Source organism: Emydura macquarii, unplaced genomic scaffold (genome assembly GCF_026122565.2).
Source record: "Emydura macquarii macquarii isolate MOO-44397 ecotype Brisbane River unplaced genomic scaffold, CSIRO-AGI_Emac_v2 contig_1790, whole genome shotgun sequence".
Classification (NCBI taxonomy): Eukaryota; Metazoa; Chordata; order Testudines; family Chelidae; genus Emydura; species Emydura macquarii.
Genome location: NW_027131927.1, coordinates 1611342 through 1627382, shown reverse-complemented (window position 1 = coordinate 1627382; position 16041 = coordinate 1611342).

The window sequence follows — 16041 nt, the reverse complement described above, 5'->3', positions numbered from 1 at the left end:
TCTGCCAGCACCAGGCTAATTTGTCTGCTGCCCCCAGCCTCTCTCCTCTGCTCACTCTTGCCTTCTTTATCATTCACTTGCATGCTGGGCAGTCCTTGCTGTAACATTCATAGGCTGTTTTCTCTCCAGCACCTCTTCAGCCTGGAGGCTGGTCTGGGAATGATCCATTTGCTTTAAATAACCTGGGAGCGAGGGCACATTTATAAGTTTAAAAGAGTAGCCTAGACTCTTACACGTATTTTTTCCCCCTCCTTCTTATTATTAACGTTCCTGCCAGGCTGTAGCTGCGATCTGGGCGCTGCATGCACAGACAATGAGAAATAGCCGTGCCCTGAAGAGCTCACTGTCTCCAAAGGGTGGGAGAACGGAAGGAGCACGATCCCCTTTTTACAGTTAATGAACTGAGATTCAGACCAGCCAAGGGCCTGATCCGCCGTTGACGTATGCTCGAGCTAGACAGGAAACGACCTGGGTTTTTTTTTTTTTCCCCTTCCAGGGGGGAAAAAAAATCTTTGGAATTTTTTGGGTTTCACTGGGAAGCTCTGTGGGGTTTTGATGACAGCTTTTGACGTAATGGACATTTTCTTCTCTGTCCAAAGAGCCAAGTTATGTCAAAAAAAGCCAAATTCCATCAGGAGAAAGCTCCCAATTTCAGTAGAAATTGTTCTCTCCCCCGTATACTTCGTGATCTGGGTTCCAAGGCTCTCTCTGTTTGCTGGAAGCGTGGCTAGGTCAGTAGCTAATGGGAGTCAGTGAGGGAGAAGTCCTTCCCTATGTACAGCCTGCCGCTCTCTTCAGGCTAGCTGGGGCTGTCACGCCTTCACTTAGGTCCCTTGTGCTGTGGGAATCAATGCATTTAGTCTAATTAGTCATACATTAGAGGGCAGCAGGAGAGGGGATGAGACGTATTGGCTCTCCAGGACTTGTAGTTAATATTTTGACCTGGGTAATCAGCATATGCCACACATTCTTCCCCAGGGACGGCTCGACGGGAGGAGATATTAACAGCTCTTTAGTGAGAAATTACCCAGAGCGCTTGTATGACGTGGACGTCTCTGTTCCCCTTACCCGTGGCTCGCTCCAGCCACTCGTGCCATGGATGGTTTTTCTAACTGCCAACTGGCACCCGATTCTGACACATTGCTGTGATTTACGTCAGTAATTCAGGCAGGGACAGGTGGGGGGAATAAGCGTAAAACTCCCACAGGAGCGCCACATCCTTGAAAACAATGTGGACGAGATCATAATAAGTGGGTTTGATGCTGCAGGCCGGGAAAGTGGAAAAGATAGTAGATTTTAATCCCTCCCCCTGCCAAAATAATAACTCCCTCCCCACTAAAATATACAGCCACGGCCTTATTTATAGTACGTTGTTCTCTTCTAGTGTTAACAACTCAGCGGGGGGCTCTGAAATCTTCCATCACCCAATCCCATCTCGTTGCGTGAGAAGGGGGAAAAATACATTTAAGACGTTACATGCTTGTTTCATTCACTAGGGAAAGAAACGAGGCTTATGGGGATGAAGAGACGGCTGGAGAAAGGGATATGGGGAAGGATGCCTGTGTTGGCCTGTGACTCCGGCGACCTGCGTTCGGTTCCTACATTTGCACCTACTTACTTCCTGTGTGTCCAGGGGCAAATGATTTCCCCTCTCTGGCTTCCGCTGTAAAATGGGGATAACGCTGCCTGAGTCTGTTCAGGGTGGAAGCTCTTCGGGGCTGTGCAGCACCTGGCACAAGGGGAGGCCTTTTAAATCCTACTTAAATGAGAGGGAAAGGCTCTGCTGTTTTCTTCTGCCGCTGGAGCTCCAGGGAGAGCCCGATCCAAGGTGAAGGGGAACAGGCCTGGAAGCCTCGCACCCAAACAGCAATCCTGCGCTTTAATGGATCGCAGACGGTGGGGGCTCAGAGATAAAGCCAAGATAAAAAGAAGGGAGCAGCCATAAAGAGGAGGGGTGGAATCCGATCAAACCCTCTTTTCTATGACGAAATCCATCTCAGAAAAGTCATGCTGGGTAAAGGAAACGGTCTGGATGTGAGCTGCAAACCTGGATCCCTAAGGTGTGTCTCCTAAATTCAGTCGCCAAGTGCAGGCCTTCTGTACAGTGGTGAACCATACGTGAGGGAGAGGATGGATGGACTCATGTTAAAGTCCTGAGATCCAGCTTTGAGTCCTCTCTCTGCCAAGGGCTCCAGGGGAGTGTTCAAGGCCAGATTTTTTCAGGGCCATTCCTGGATCCTTGTGCTGGGCACCATGTTTTCAGAGGTGCTCTGCACCCAGTATCCCCCATTGCAGCATTTGCTGAGCTCTTTTTAAAAAACACCCAACGACATACGCACCCAGCAGTGCCAAAGGAACGCCTTGTTCTGCTGGGTCTCAGTTCCTCCTTCTAGAAAACTGGGATTAATAATCCCTGCCCGTCTCCCACCCTTTGTCTCATCTGTTTAGACTGTAAAATCTTTGCGGGTAGAAACGGTCTGTCGCTCTTTGGCTGGGCTGCAGCTGGCACACTGGGAGCCCCGGTCTCAGTTGGGATCTCTAGGCTTTAGAGTAATACTATTAATAAATAACACTAAAGGCAAACTCACCGAGAGCCAAGCCTGCCGGAGCTCTGTGACGCGTCTCAATCGCTGTAGCTGGTCAGAAAAGCTCTGGGAAGAGTGATTTTCTGTCTTGTGAGACTTTCTGATCTGTTCCCCCCCCCAATTGCTTTGAAACTAGACAGAGGGATCATCCTTCAAAAGGGCGCCTAAGGAATTACATGCTGTGAGCAGTGTTTGAAACCCAGGATCAGTCAGGAGCTGCTTAATTCGTCCCAGAAACTAATCACCTTCCAGTGAACTGCATTTTTTTTTTTTAATTTTATTTTAAATCAGCCAAATTAATTTTGCGGATTGAATGGGGCTATTTTTACATTACACGCCGTGGTTATCCTCTTAAAGGCTTAGCACCGGGACGAGCCGGCCAATTAAGTCAAGCCGCAAGTGACACAGTCATAAGAACATAAGGACTGCCATACTGGGTCAGACCAATGGTCCATCTATACTGGCAGTAGCCAATAGCAGAGCTTCAGGGGGAGTTTACAAAACAGGACAATTTTAGAAAGGTCCTCTCTGTTTGCCCCTCCTGGCTTCTGGCAGTCAAGATGTTTAGGGTTGCCCTGAGCACGGGGTTACGTCCCTGACCTTCTTGGTTAATAGACCTTGGTAGACCTATGCTCCACAAACTTCTCTAGTTCTGTTTTTGAATCCAGTTATACTCTTGGTCACCACAACATCCAATGGCAATGAGTTCCACAGGTTAATGGTGCATTATGTGAAAAAGTACTTCCTCTTGCTTGTATTAAACCTGCTGCCTATTAATTTAGTCAGGTGGCCCCTGGTTTTGGTATCATGGGCAAGGGTAAATAACACTTTTCTATTCACTTTTTCCACCATTCATGATATCATAGACCTGTAGCATATCCCCCACTTAGTCATCTCTTTTATAAGTTGAACAGTCCTAACCTTTTTCGTCCTGTCGCTCTCCCTTGCATTAGTAGGAGCATTGCCAGCAGATCGAGGGAAGTGATTATTCCCCTCTATTTGGCACTGGTGAGGCCACATTTGGAGAACTGTGTCCAGTTTTGGGCCCCCCACTACAGGAAGGATGTGGACAAATTGGAGAGTCCAGCAGAGGGCAATGGAAATGATTAGGGGGCTGGAGCACAGGACTTTTGAGGAGAGACTGAGGAACTGGGCTTATTTAGTTTGCAGAAGAGAAGAGTGAGGGGGATTTGATAGCAGTCTTTAACTACCTGAAAGGGGGTTCCAGGGAAGATGGAGCTAGGCTGTTCTCAGTGGTGGCAGATGGAAGAACTAGGAGCAATGGTCTCAAGTTGCAGTGGGGAGGTCTAGGTTGGATAATAGGAAAAAAAATTTCCCTAGAAGGGTGGTGAAGCACTGGAGTGGGTTACCTAGGGAGATGGTGGAATCTCCATCCTTAGCGGTTTTAAGGTGCAGCTTGACAAAGCCCTGGCTGGGTTGATTTAGTTGGAGTTGGTCCTGCTTTGAGCAGGGGCTTGACTAGTTGCCTCCTGAGGTTCCTTCCAATCCTCATCTTCTATGATTCTGTGAAAAGGCAATGCAGTGGGTGAAGAAAGGAAGAATGTGCATGTGCTCACTATGGGGGATTTTTAAAGACCAAAGGGCAGCGAGTTTCCCAGTTCGCACTGGAAATCAAGGAGATCAGGTACCTGTCATGCCAAGGGCTGCACAGATAAAGTGAGACAGTCCCTGCCCCAAAGCGCTCACACTCTAAATAGCCGAGATTAAAAGTTTTTTTTTTTTCCACTGCTAAAAATCTTGACTAAAAAAAATTTTTTTTCACTGAAATTTACGAAAAACTTTGAAACAAAACCAAATGTAGATTTTTAATGGGACTTTTCATTTGTGATTCCACATAAAACATTTCCTTTGGAAAACTAAAATGAACTTCACAGTTTCACATGAGAAACTTTTGTTTCCAAACTTCCCGTTGAAAAATTTTACTATGAAAATATCATTTTTGGTGGGGAAAAAAAAACACTAGGTTTTATTTTCTCCCCATCGGTGTTACGCACTACAGATAAAAGGTTGGAGGGGAAACTGTCACAAAGAGGGGAAGTGATGTGCCCAAAGTCACAGCAGGTCCGTGGTAGGGAATAGAACCCAGAGCCCCAGTCTAGCAGGTGTTGTTATAACTAAGTCTCAGGATGGGTCCTGTGGGGCAGGGAGCTGAGCTGTGGACACATAACACAACTGCTGCAGTTCATGGTATTTTTGTGGGAATCTCTTCCTCAAGTTTGATATGCCAGGCTAATGCCTCTTTGAATTTCACACTGCGCTTGAGAGGGTCTTGCACAGGCTCCCGTTGAAAACAAGGCTCAGGGTGGAGCTGGTTTGGTGGGAGCTTGTGAACCTGATGGAGACGGGCCCAAACTCTGAATTTGTAATGACGATCTAATGCCTCTGACTGGCTTAGAAAACTTGCAGACTGCCTCATAGATTCAACAACCTTCTTGACCTGGGGACACGGGATTCCAAGAGCTGTCGCATCAATGCCAAACACAGAAGTAAAATAACCTTCCGACTCTTACTCCAGCGATTACAATCTCTTTGGAGCAGCTTGCCTGGATTGCCCTGGAATGCGGGAGCTTGGTTCATGGAATGGGACGTTCTTCATAAGCTTTTTGGTGATGGCAGGTCGTTAGCAACCTGTGATGGCTTGCTACCCACAGAGGTGAGGCCCTTAACAAGGATGACTTTAGAACTAGCACCAGTGAGATTTGAGGCTGGCTTTGTGCTTAAGACGTTAGACTGGCTTTGGGGAAACCTGAGTTCAGTTCTATGCTCTCTCCCTCGCTCTGTTTATGCCGGAACTGGAAGCTGTAACGTCTACTCGAGTTGGAAATATCCTGATTGAGCTACTGTGCTGAAGACAGACTTGTAGCTGCAGCGGCGGAAGGGGAGTATCATCTGGTCCAAGATCCTATGTACCACTACAATTACACTTTGGGTTAGCATGTTAAAAATGGACTGGAGCTAGGGCAGGTGTGTCTACACTAGCTGGAAATTACCCCTTCCAACCCCAGTGTAGATGTCTGTGCAGTGCTCAGCCCAACAGGATCTTGCTCTTGGGTGGGGCCTGTCAACGTTACTTTAATGATTGCCCCTGTGTGACATGGGGGCAGGCAGGTTTATGCCACACGTAAGTCCTTGCAGAGCCACTCACAGTCCTGGTGAGCCACTCACAGCCTCGTTCCTGAGGCCTGTGACTGGCAGACCAACCATGCTAAGGAGACATCTTCCTTAAAGGGAAAGTCTTTGCTGTGGTCGCTGTTCCCATGGGAGTACCATTTGTCTCTGAACTCATCCTTAGGCATAATTCATAGTGGGAACATGTCAGCAGCGCGTGGCTCAGCTTGGTGCACGCTTCCCTTCCCAGTCTGTCTCGTTAGCACATGCATAACGAGGACGAGGAAAACGTAAAAAGGCAAATCAGTTTAGTTTGTCTTGGCTCAATGAGGAGCCAAGGGTGGGAGGGGAGAGATGACACTCGGTAGCTGTGAAAATCAGGCTGACCTTTATCCGTGTCACTTCTGCATGCGTCTCTCTCTCTCTCTCCCCCTTCAGTTTTGTACTCTTTCATTTAAATTCATGTTCTCAGGATTTTTGACACATAAAAGAGAACAGAAATGTCTGAGCAGCTGCCTAGACATACAAGGCTTTTAAAAGTCCCCAGCGCCTTTGTGCTTAGCTTCCCGTGGGTGAAATCCACCCCTATGCAAAGGCTCTTTACAAGATGAGCTGCGGGATTTGTGCAAACAAACAAGTTGCACTAGCTAAATTTAGTGTGACTTTTGTTTTTTTTTTTAAACAATTTAGTTAAACTGATGCAGGCCCCTGTGCGGACACTTATGTGGGTTTAAACGTGGCTTTGTATTTTTAACTGGCACCTGTACATAAGCCAAATTTAAACTGATGCGTGTCAAAACTAAGTGGCGCCGGTTTAATTACATTGGTTTAAAATAACTCTTTAGTTAAACCGCCCAACTTTCAGTGTGGACCATGTGTCAGTCATTGCGTGGAGTTGTTCAGATCCCGCGAAAGGCACCACTGCACCTGATAACCTTTGCTGACAATCTATCTACTGAATGGGTGATGGAGATAGTTTGGAAGTCCCAATTCCCATTGGAATTAAAGGGGAAACTGGAATCAGGCATGCAAAAAAACCCCTGTGTGACTCTGGAAACCCGGGATGTAATGGCCGCTTCATCTTAGCTATTTCCTCTGTGCAAAGAACTGCAAGGTTCAGAAATCCTTGTCCACAATTTTTCAAACCCAAGTGCCCAAAGTTAGGCTCCTAAGTATCAATGCCCTGATGTTCAAATATGCCCGGCCACTGCACCTCCCCCTTGACATCAGTGGGATTTTTGCAGCGTTATCAGCTCTTGTGATAGTGGAAGGTTTTTCTTAAAGCTGCAGCTTCTGCAGTCCTGGGGTTATGGGAGAATCTTACTTTTTGGGGTTTTTTCAAGATGAAAGCCACACCTCTAGCGCTTGTGTTTCTGGCAAAGAGCTGGAAAATGTGACTTCTAGCGGCTGCTACAGCAGAAGGGGGAAAAAGTCCTCCAAACAAATCCAAACTTATTCTCTATTCTCTTATTCGAAACCAGTCTCCTGACTTCATTGGGGACTGACTCACGGTGTTTGAATGCGTGAGGTTGGCAATATTGAATTTGTGATGGCTCTCCCTTCTAGAAAAATTGGGCCAGTTCTGTTTAGACTCCTGTTTATGGATTTGGAATGAACATCACTGCTTTAGGTACCCAGGGTTGAAAACATTTGCCCTTCTGAATCAGTACATGGCATGTGCAAGGTGTAAAGGCAGAAGGATTGTTTAAGGATGGAATTTTACTGTGTACCATCGAGGTATGTCTCCTTTTTTTGTATGCATAGTTTAATGTAATATAAGGAATTGTCCGCTTTCAACTCCATGTAAACACTGCCGTCTCTGCTCTTATGTGGCTTGCATACAAATTCCCTCCTCTAAGCCTGATAATCAGTCGCTTGTGATGAATGTCCAAATAGATCCATCATTTTTGCACAGCTCACTCTCGGGAGACTTCCCCTTTCTTCATTTATCAGCTTCTCTTCCCTCCGGGATACAGTCTTGGTTTTCTTTTTCCCCTCCAAGCCCAGCAGTTCCTGGGCTATCGCAGCAAAAGGCCACTGAGCCCTGAAAGCTCCAGGAAATAATTAGATTGGGTAGACAAGAAGGGTCATTTGTAAAGGAATGGCTGTTCATTTATGTCATTTGCCACTCTCTAATTGGGACATAGCTGCCAGCGACGGCTCTTGTCTCTTGTCACTGACAGAATGAGACTTTCTGGCTATGAAACAAAGCAATCCTAGGCCTTGGGACAGAAGAGTTACCATTGACGTGGTGCTTCCGTAAGGAAGGATTCAACCTCTTTCCTTCTGGGCCAGCCCCTAATGCTTTGTAATGCCACCTAGCAGAATAACTTGGATCTCTCTCCTTCCAGAGTTGAGAGGAACTGCCCACTTGGAATCAGAATATTCCTGGGGAGAGACGGGCTGCCACTAAAATCCTACAAGGCCTACGTGATGCTTATGTCTCGCATCAGCCCTCTGGGCGGGTCCTACTTCCCAGGCGTGAATTTCAAACTGAAGTGCCCCTGAGTCACAAATGTCCCACGGTGCTGCAGATGCAAGCAGTGAGCTGCTAGGTTGGGGGGATGGCTGAGTGCACGGAGAGGTCCCGTGCGTGGAGAGACTGCATGGGAATTCTGCAGTGCTGTGCTGTGGCTAGGCAAGGGAGAAACTTTAGCAGCGGGCTAAAAATACGCAAAGATGGGCTTGGGGACTTGGGAGATCTGGGTTCAATTCCTAGTTCTCCCTGGACATGTCTACGCTGCATTGTAAGCCCATCTGTGGGACCCAGGCTTGTGGACGCAATGTTTCCAAGTCTACACAGGTGTGTCCACATTGCACTGTAAAGCTGGGTCTCATAGCCAAGCTAATGCGTCCATACTGCACTATGCAGACCTTTGGATGTGGGTCTGTGGCTTGAGCTGTGTCCACACTGAAAAATGACAGGACTTGGCCCCAAGTCACAGGGGGTCTCAGGCTCTGGCCCATCCCTTTAGCAAGGTCCTAGTGTTGGCCCAATCCTGTTTTCACGAAAAACATGAAAGAACAGAGCCACAACCCCTCCCTCTATCCCCCTGCCTCTTTCTACCAAGAGGCACTTCAGCCTGATACACTGTACCTTTAATCAAAAGCTAAAACCTCCACTGACTCCTATGGTTCTACCCTTTGAAATGTTCACTTCAGTCTTTTTAAAATATCCATTTACTGCAGAATAATTCAAGTCTGTCTGTACTTTGTATAATTCTATTTGTTTCAAGATTGTTTGTAAAACCACTCCACTGACCATTTGATCTGTTAATTTTACCCACTTTCAATATATTTATAAAATCCCTATTTTAAGTATAAGAAGCCACACTGTGAAATGTAATATACCTACCTAATTGTGAAAGACACTGGCAAAAATGAAATAATGTTTGCTTTAAAAATAATATGTGAATTCTTCAGCTAGGAGTGTGCACTGAGTGATTGAAGTGGCTGAGCAATTGAGGTGGGTGCAGACAGGGGGAGTGATTGAACAATTGGTCTCAGTAAGGGATGTTGAAACACGATGAAGAAAACACCAGCCTCACCTAAAACGTTTGAGGGAAGAAGAAAGGAGCGAAGATAATAACTTTTACCACTCAGCTGGCCTTGCTGTTGACGGTGAGGGGGAGAGTTTTGAGCACCAAACTCCCATGGGAAGGTCAAAGCTCCTACCAGCTTCAGCGGGGACAAAGTTAGGCCATTGCGGAGCATGATTGACTGTTCTGCCCTATGCTTTCAAACCCCTCCTTGCATTCTCCAAGGCCAGGTCAACGCTAGAAAACGTTTGCCAAGACAGCGGTTCCAATATAACTATACCAGAAAACCCTTCTAGTACCTTTTGCTGGTATAGTTTGTACTAGTTCTCCAGGTAAAATAATCTGATAAAAAAAGCACTCTTTTGCTGGTATAACTGTGAAAATGAAAATGTTGGGGGGGGAGGGAACAAAATAAAAGATATTGCACCCCTAAACGACACTGCAGTACTGGCTAAAGTTTCTAGTGTAGACCTTGCCTAATAAACGCTCAACTATTGCTGATTACAAGTCCCAGCATTGTTTAAAGTGCCATAAGTACATTTGTCAGTGCGAAGGAAATCAGGAAGGAAAATAATCATCAGTGCTTCTATAGCCATAAAGTCCTTGCAAGAGGCAAGGGAAAAGCTGTTTTCTGAAACCCTGAGAACTCAAACTTTATGGCTAAAATAATCTTCAAAGCAAATCTGCAGTGACCAGGCCATCAGTGTCTTTAATAGTTTGCAATTTTAAGACGATTTCCCCCCCAAGATTTTAAAACTATTCCAGTCCCCCCAGAGAGCTGCCTTCCACCAAAGATCAAAGCCAGATTTGCTTAAACGTGCAGTAAAGTGGGTTCTTCGTCTATCTCAGTACTTATTAAACAAGACTGCTTGCGATTTCTCAAATACGTCACTTGGGTTGCTGCTCCCAGCTGCGTTTCAGTGTTAGTTTCTGAGCAAAGCTAGAAAACAAGAAAGAGTTCATGCAGAGCTGCAGATGGACTGTATTTCACCCTTGTCTGGAGGAATAGCATAAGCCTAGACATCATTCAAGTCCCATTTGAATTGTAAAGCCAAATTTTCGAAAAAACTCAGCAGCAGATTGTCAAGTGCTCTGCATCCAATTGCAAATTTTGCCCATTCTAGGCCCAATGGAATTTAAGGGCTCCCTATGCCTTGTGCTAGCCTCTTTGCAAAGGGATGAATTTCATCCCCAGGCTAAAGTTACCAAGAACTTCTGTTTCCAAGAACCGGGCTGTCGCTACGCAAAAGGATAAACGGACACAAATCAGACATTAAAAACCGGTAACATCCATAAACCAGTCGGAGAGCACTTCAGTCTCCCAGGACATTCTGTCTCTGACCTGAAAGTTGCTATTCTCTCACAAAAAAACTTCAAAAACAGACTTTAAAGAGCTCGAAATCATCTGCAAACTTGACACAATCAAACTGGGTCTGAATCAAGACTTGGAATGGTTCTCTCATCACAAGAAGTAATTTCCTCTGATCACCCATTCTCACCTCCTACTCAATGGCTGTCATTAGGCCTCAAGTACCCTGCTTTCATCCCTCCCCCTCTGTTGTCACTGCCCTTGGATATGTATATGTTGCCTCCTGTATATTTTGCCTATATATGTTGTATGATTTCTGTTACTTGCATCTGAGGAAGTGGGTTGCAGCCCACGAAAGCTGATGCCTGCTGAAATTAAATTTGTTAGTCTTTAAAGTGCTACAGAACTCTCGTTTTTGCTGTATACAGACTAACACGGCTACCCCTCTGGAACTCAAGAACTTCTATTTGCTGGTGTGGCAGATAGCCGAGTACACCCTAGTGGGCCTCACGCTTCCATTGCTTGTAGTGGGTCAGGGCGTCTCCAGCCACTCCAGTTTCCCCGAGGAGGGGGTAGGGACCCAGGCCCACCCACTCCTCCGGGTCCCAGCCCAGGGGCCCTGTGAGAAGCAGCTATGTGCTGCTGGCACCGTGTTCCCAGCTGCAAACTCTCTTCCCCTGGGCTAATTTTCCCCCCTCCTTCTGGCTTCTTGAGCCTGGTACCTTCCTCCAGCCTGCTCTTCCACAGAATCTCTGAACTCCGGTCTTGTTCCTCCTTGCAATCAGTACTCCTACACACGACACGACACGACACGGCACGGCACGGCACTCCTGCTCCTCCCAGCTCATGCCCTGTCTGTTTGGGTCAGAGGGTTTTTATGGAGCACCTGGCTGGTCCCTAATTAGCCCCAGCTGCTCCTGATTGCCCCCTAACGACTCTCAGCTAAACTGCAGGGAACAGAGCCCGGAGCATTCTGAGGCTTACATATCTCCCTTCAATCACTTTTCTAGAGCCTTCTGCCTTCGCTATATCACACTGGTTAGAGTGGAGGGCGATAAACACCAGGGTCTTTGACCAGTTTTCTGCTTGGCTCCTGGGTTGTGTTTTCTTTTTAGTGCTGAGACTCCAACCTGGTCTTTCACATTGATTGTGAGGCACCTGGGTGTGACCTCGGTGATAGAACACGTCCGTTTTTAATGCATAAATAAGAGAAGCAACTTGACTGAGCCTGGTGTGTGTGTGTGCGCGCGTGTGTGTGATTCCTTCAGAAAAGCCAGCAGCTAGCCTCGATTAGAAACCTTGTTCATAGCGTGAAGGGAACTGAGAAAGCAAACAATGCAAAGCCGTCTTGATGTTAATATGGCGTGCTGGCTTTTCTCCCCTAATACAGATCTGCATGTGTGTTGCCTAGGATCTCCTTGCAGTATTTTTTGATTCTGGGGGGAGAGAGAAAAAAACCCCCACTACATTTGTAGAATATATTGCTCAGAACTAAATAGGTCATGCACGACTTGGCTAGAAATTTCCAATTCAGAGAGTTATGTCCATTTACAAAGCCACCTCACCTCTGCCAAAATGGCATTGTTAAATGAGTATTTCTGTTCTTTGCAGCTGGGCCGGGAGACAGGAGTGATTTGATTCCACTGAATTGTTAATTTCACAGTATGGCACCTGCACAGTTTATAGCACTTAACACTAATAACAGTGATGAAACCTGCACTGAAATTCGGAGCCTTGGAAGTCATGCCAATACACCAGACTCTGAAGCACACAGCTTCTTTTCTTCTTTCGTTTTATTTTTTTTATTTCTCAAAAATTATTTCTCCTCTGTAGATAATTGCATTCTGCTGTCCTCAATTCCCCCGGCAGTTTCAATAGGACACACAGAGTTCTTTCTTGCTTCCCGTCCTAAACTCTTCATCCATCCCAGAAATACAGCCCCTCTGGTCTTTGCCTATAATAGATTCATACATTTCAGGGCCAAAAGGGACCATTATGATCATCCAGTCTGACCTCCTGTATAACCCAGGCCAGATAATGGCACCAAGTGATTCCTACATCCAGCCCAACAATTTATGGTTGAAGTACAAGTTTCTCTCGCTGCGTATAGCAGTACTACTGGAGCAGAGCACCTTGTTCCACAATTGTCCTCTCTGCTCATTCCTCCTGTGTTAGCCTCCCACTGCCCTTGCGGGGGTTCAGCTAATGTAGGGTGCCCCCCGGGCAACGCACAGAGCACTCACTAGCCCCGATCCAGCCGCACACAGCAGCACACACTGTATTTTCAGCACATGCTTTACAATAGCCAGCCCCTAGGCAAGGAGCCATCACGACTTCAGTGCTTCTACTGCCGTACTTTCCGCCTGGCACAGAGACTGGCCCTACAGGCAAATCCCAGTTCAGACAGCCTGTAAGCGTCCCTGGGATGGGTGCCCAGTTGGGCCCTGCTCCAAAGCCTTGAAGTCAAGGGAAAGACTTCTGCTGATTTCAGTGGGACAGGCGCTCGGCACTAGAGCTGGGTAAAGAACGGAGTTTTTGGTTCACTGACAGGCCTGAAAAATGGGGGAAAAAACCTTTATTTTGAATTGAAGAAGATGTTTCAATTTTGAGTGCTTTAAAAAATAAAACAAACCCAAAAACAGTAAGCTTCAAAACCCAAAGTCCTTTCAAATCAAAACATTCTTGGAAATGTCAAAGCGAAACGGTTCAGAATTTTTTTTAGGTTTTTTTTGAGGGGCTTTTTGGTTTTGAGGGAAGCAATTTTGTGAAATTGACGGGAATGAGCAAAATGTTTTGGTTTCTCTGAAACTGCCTTTTTCACATAGGGGAAAAAAGGTTTCAGTCAAACAATTTCACCCTACTCTGCTTAGCACCAGGGCAGGCGCCATCCCGGGAGTGCTGTATTACTGCCTCATTTTCACCCTGCAACCCAAAGAGCAATTAACCAGGGATCTGCTGGAGTTGGTCTGGATGCAGAGTATGTCGACGCTGCAACCACAGGGCATGACTGCCGCTTGTGAGAAGGTACCTGAGTTGGCTTTAGTCTGGTTAGTACAGGTATGTCTGAATGAGCGCCAGTCACACCCCATGATCGCCATGTAGACATACCTGGAGTCAGCAAGGAGTGACTCCATGGTGTTTATGCCCAAGAGACACGGCTTCCTCTGTTCTCCTTTTGTGCCCCTTTGTGATACAGCTGCAGAGTCCAGAGCTCAGTGCCGGATGCCTCATCTCAGTGTCTGACGGCCCTGGGGTCAGTCTTTTAGTACATGGCCATTGGCCTGGGGAGGAGAAAAATGCTCTCATCAAAAGCAACAGACATGGCTGCACTTGAGAGGTTTGTAGCTGACCTACTATGTCTAACGCCACAGGTGCATGTGATGGTTGATGGCCATGTTGCTTAATGTCCTGCTGGAGGGGGGTGCACACAGCCTGCTGTGTCGGGGGGTGGGGGTGGTGAAGAACCAGACTGAAGGGCAGGTGAGTCTTATGTGAACGCTGGCTGCGTTGTGAGGTAGGTGGTTACATTAGACAATACACCGCTGGATTGTGGCGTGCACAGATACAATAGTGGGTGCATAGCTGGGCTGGGTATTGCACAGTTGCACTGGAGGCGGCCCAGATACACCCAGGGAACGCACAGCTGCATCTGATGATGTACAGCTGCATTAGAGAATGCACAGCTGCATAAGGGAGTGCCTTGCAAGATGCCTGGCTTCGGGCCACCCCTTCTTTCACCTTCCACCTCTCAGGGTTCTTAGCGTAACACCGAGTTGCAAAGGCAGAGCACCCGAGAGGCCAGGAAAGGGGTGTCATCTTGTGAAGGCTGCATTTAGAGGGAGCCTTTCCTGATGATCTCCCAGCATGGCGGCATCAATGCGAACATCTGCCTCTTCGTGCCCCTTATTCTGCTCCATGAGAAAACCGTGGGGATGGGAAGCGAAGGCAACTTGCTGCTTCTCAGCATAAAAGCAACATGTTCCGGCCGTGGCAAACAGGCTTAGCTTGCGTCTCAGCGCTCGGCTGAAGCCTGGATAAACAAGCTTTCGAGCTGAAATCAGAGGCTGATCCAGAGCTCCACGAATCCCAAAGGAATGGGCTGAACTTTAGAAATAAATTCTGGAAGGGATGAGAGGAAGGAACCTCACGAGGTTCCCAGGGACTCCGGCTATTCAGAGAATCCATCACTTCAGATCCGGGCATTAAAACGGTTAATCCATTTTTATTCCCCGCCCCCCGCAACAGACACCGTAATACCATGTGTCCGCTACAAAGGGGATTAGCTGCTCCAGAGTGTGTTCCAATTATCTGCAGCCTTGTCAAAGCAGCGCGAGGGGCAGCGAGAATCAGGCTCGCGCATTAGCAAAAGCGGCCGAATCTGAATCGTCTCCAAAGGGCTGCGTCAGCATCCTACAGTAGGGCCTCTCTGGCCCTGGGCAAGAAGTTGCCTGGGAAGAGCTATTAAAAGGGCATGTGGTGGCAATTTGTCTCAGCCTCTGCATTATCACTGTGGGGCTGGGTCCGTGTGCAGTGTCCTCTGGCAGACAAAATGCAAGGCATAGACTCCAGGCTGCAGCGCCAGGCCTGTAGTTTTTGTTTAGTCATTTGCCCGTTCGACAAAAAGGAGCTGCTTAGATTTGCTCCAGTCCCTCCTTTGCATGCATTTAAAAATAGCTGTAGAAATAGGCTCCTTCAGGACCTTGCATCCCCCTTCACCCCATTATCGTAGCCTGGCCGTTGAAAATGTATTTCTGGGAAGTCGGGTGTAGTGGTGGAAATGCCCACGGTGTGCTCGGAGCTTTCTAAATACTTGAGAAGGATGTTACCTGCTTCAAGCAACTTGTAGGCTAAAGCCAGACGTAACCAGAACTCAGGACTTCTGGGTTTTGTCCCTGGCTCTGGCTGGGTTTAGGAGTTTAGAGCAAGGGATGCTGGGAATCCAGAGTGCTGGGTTCTGGTCTGAACTCTGGGAGAAGAGGGAAATTCTGAATGGTTGAAGAAGTGTGGGGTGGGGAGGAACTGGGCATCTCTTCCTAGCCCTGGGAAGGATGTGCGTGCTTGGGATTTGATCAGGCATCGCAGAACGGATAACTGAGCCCATGGCTTTGAGGGGCGGTATGGATGAGGCTTGGTTCTGCCACAAGCTGCTGGGCTCAATGGAGGAATCCCTGTGTGGCGCTCCCCCGGCTGCTGTTCCGCAGGAGTCCAAGCTGAGGTCAGGTCTACACCGTCACTTTTGCTGGCACAGCCGTGTCGTTGAGTGCTTGTCCCACTGGCCTCCCAGCATTTTTACACTGGCTACAGCCCTTGTGTCAACACACGTCTACCATCAAGAAAGTGCTTTTGCCAGGACAGCTTATTTTTTCCAGGGAACTGGTATAAACTATACCAGCAAAAGAGCAGAGTCTCCACTTGGAGGGTTTGCTGGTTTAGTTATATCAGCCCAGCCATGTTGGCACACCTTTTCCACCATAGACCG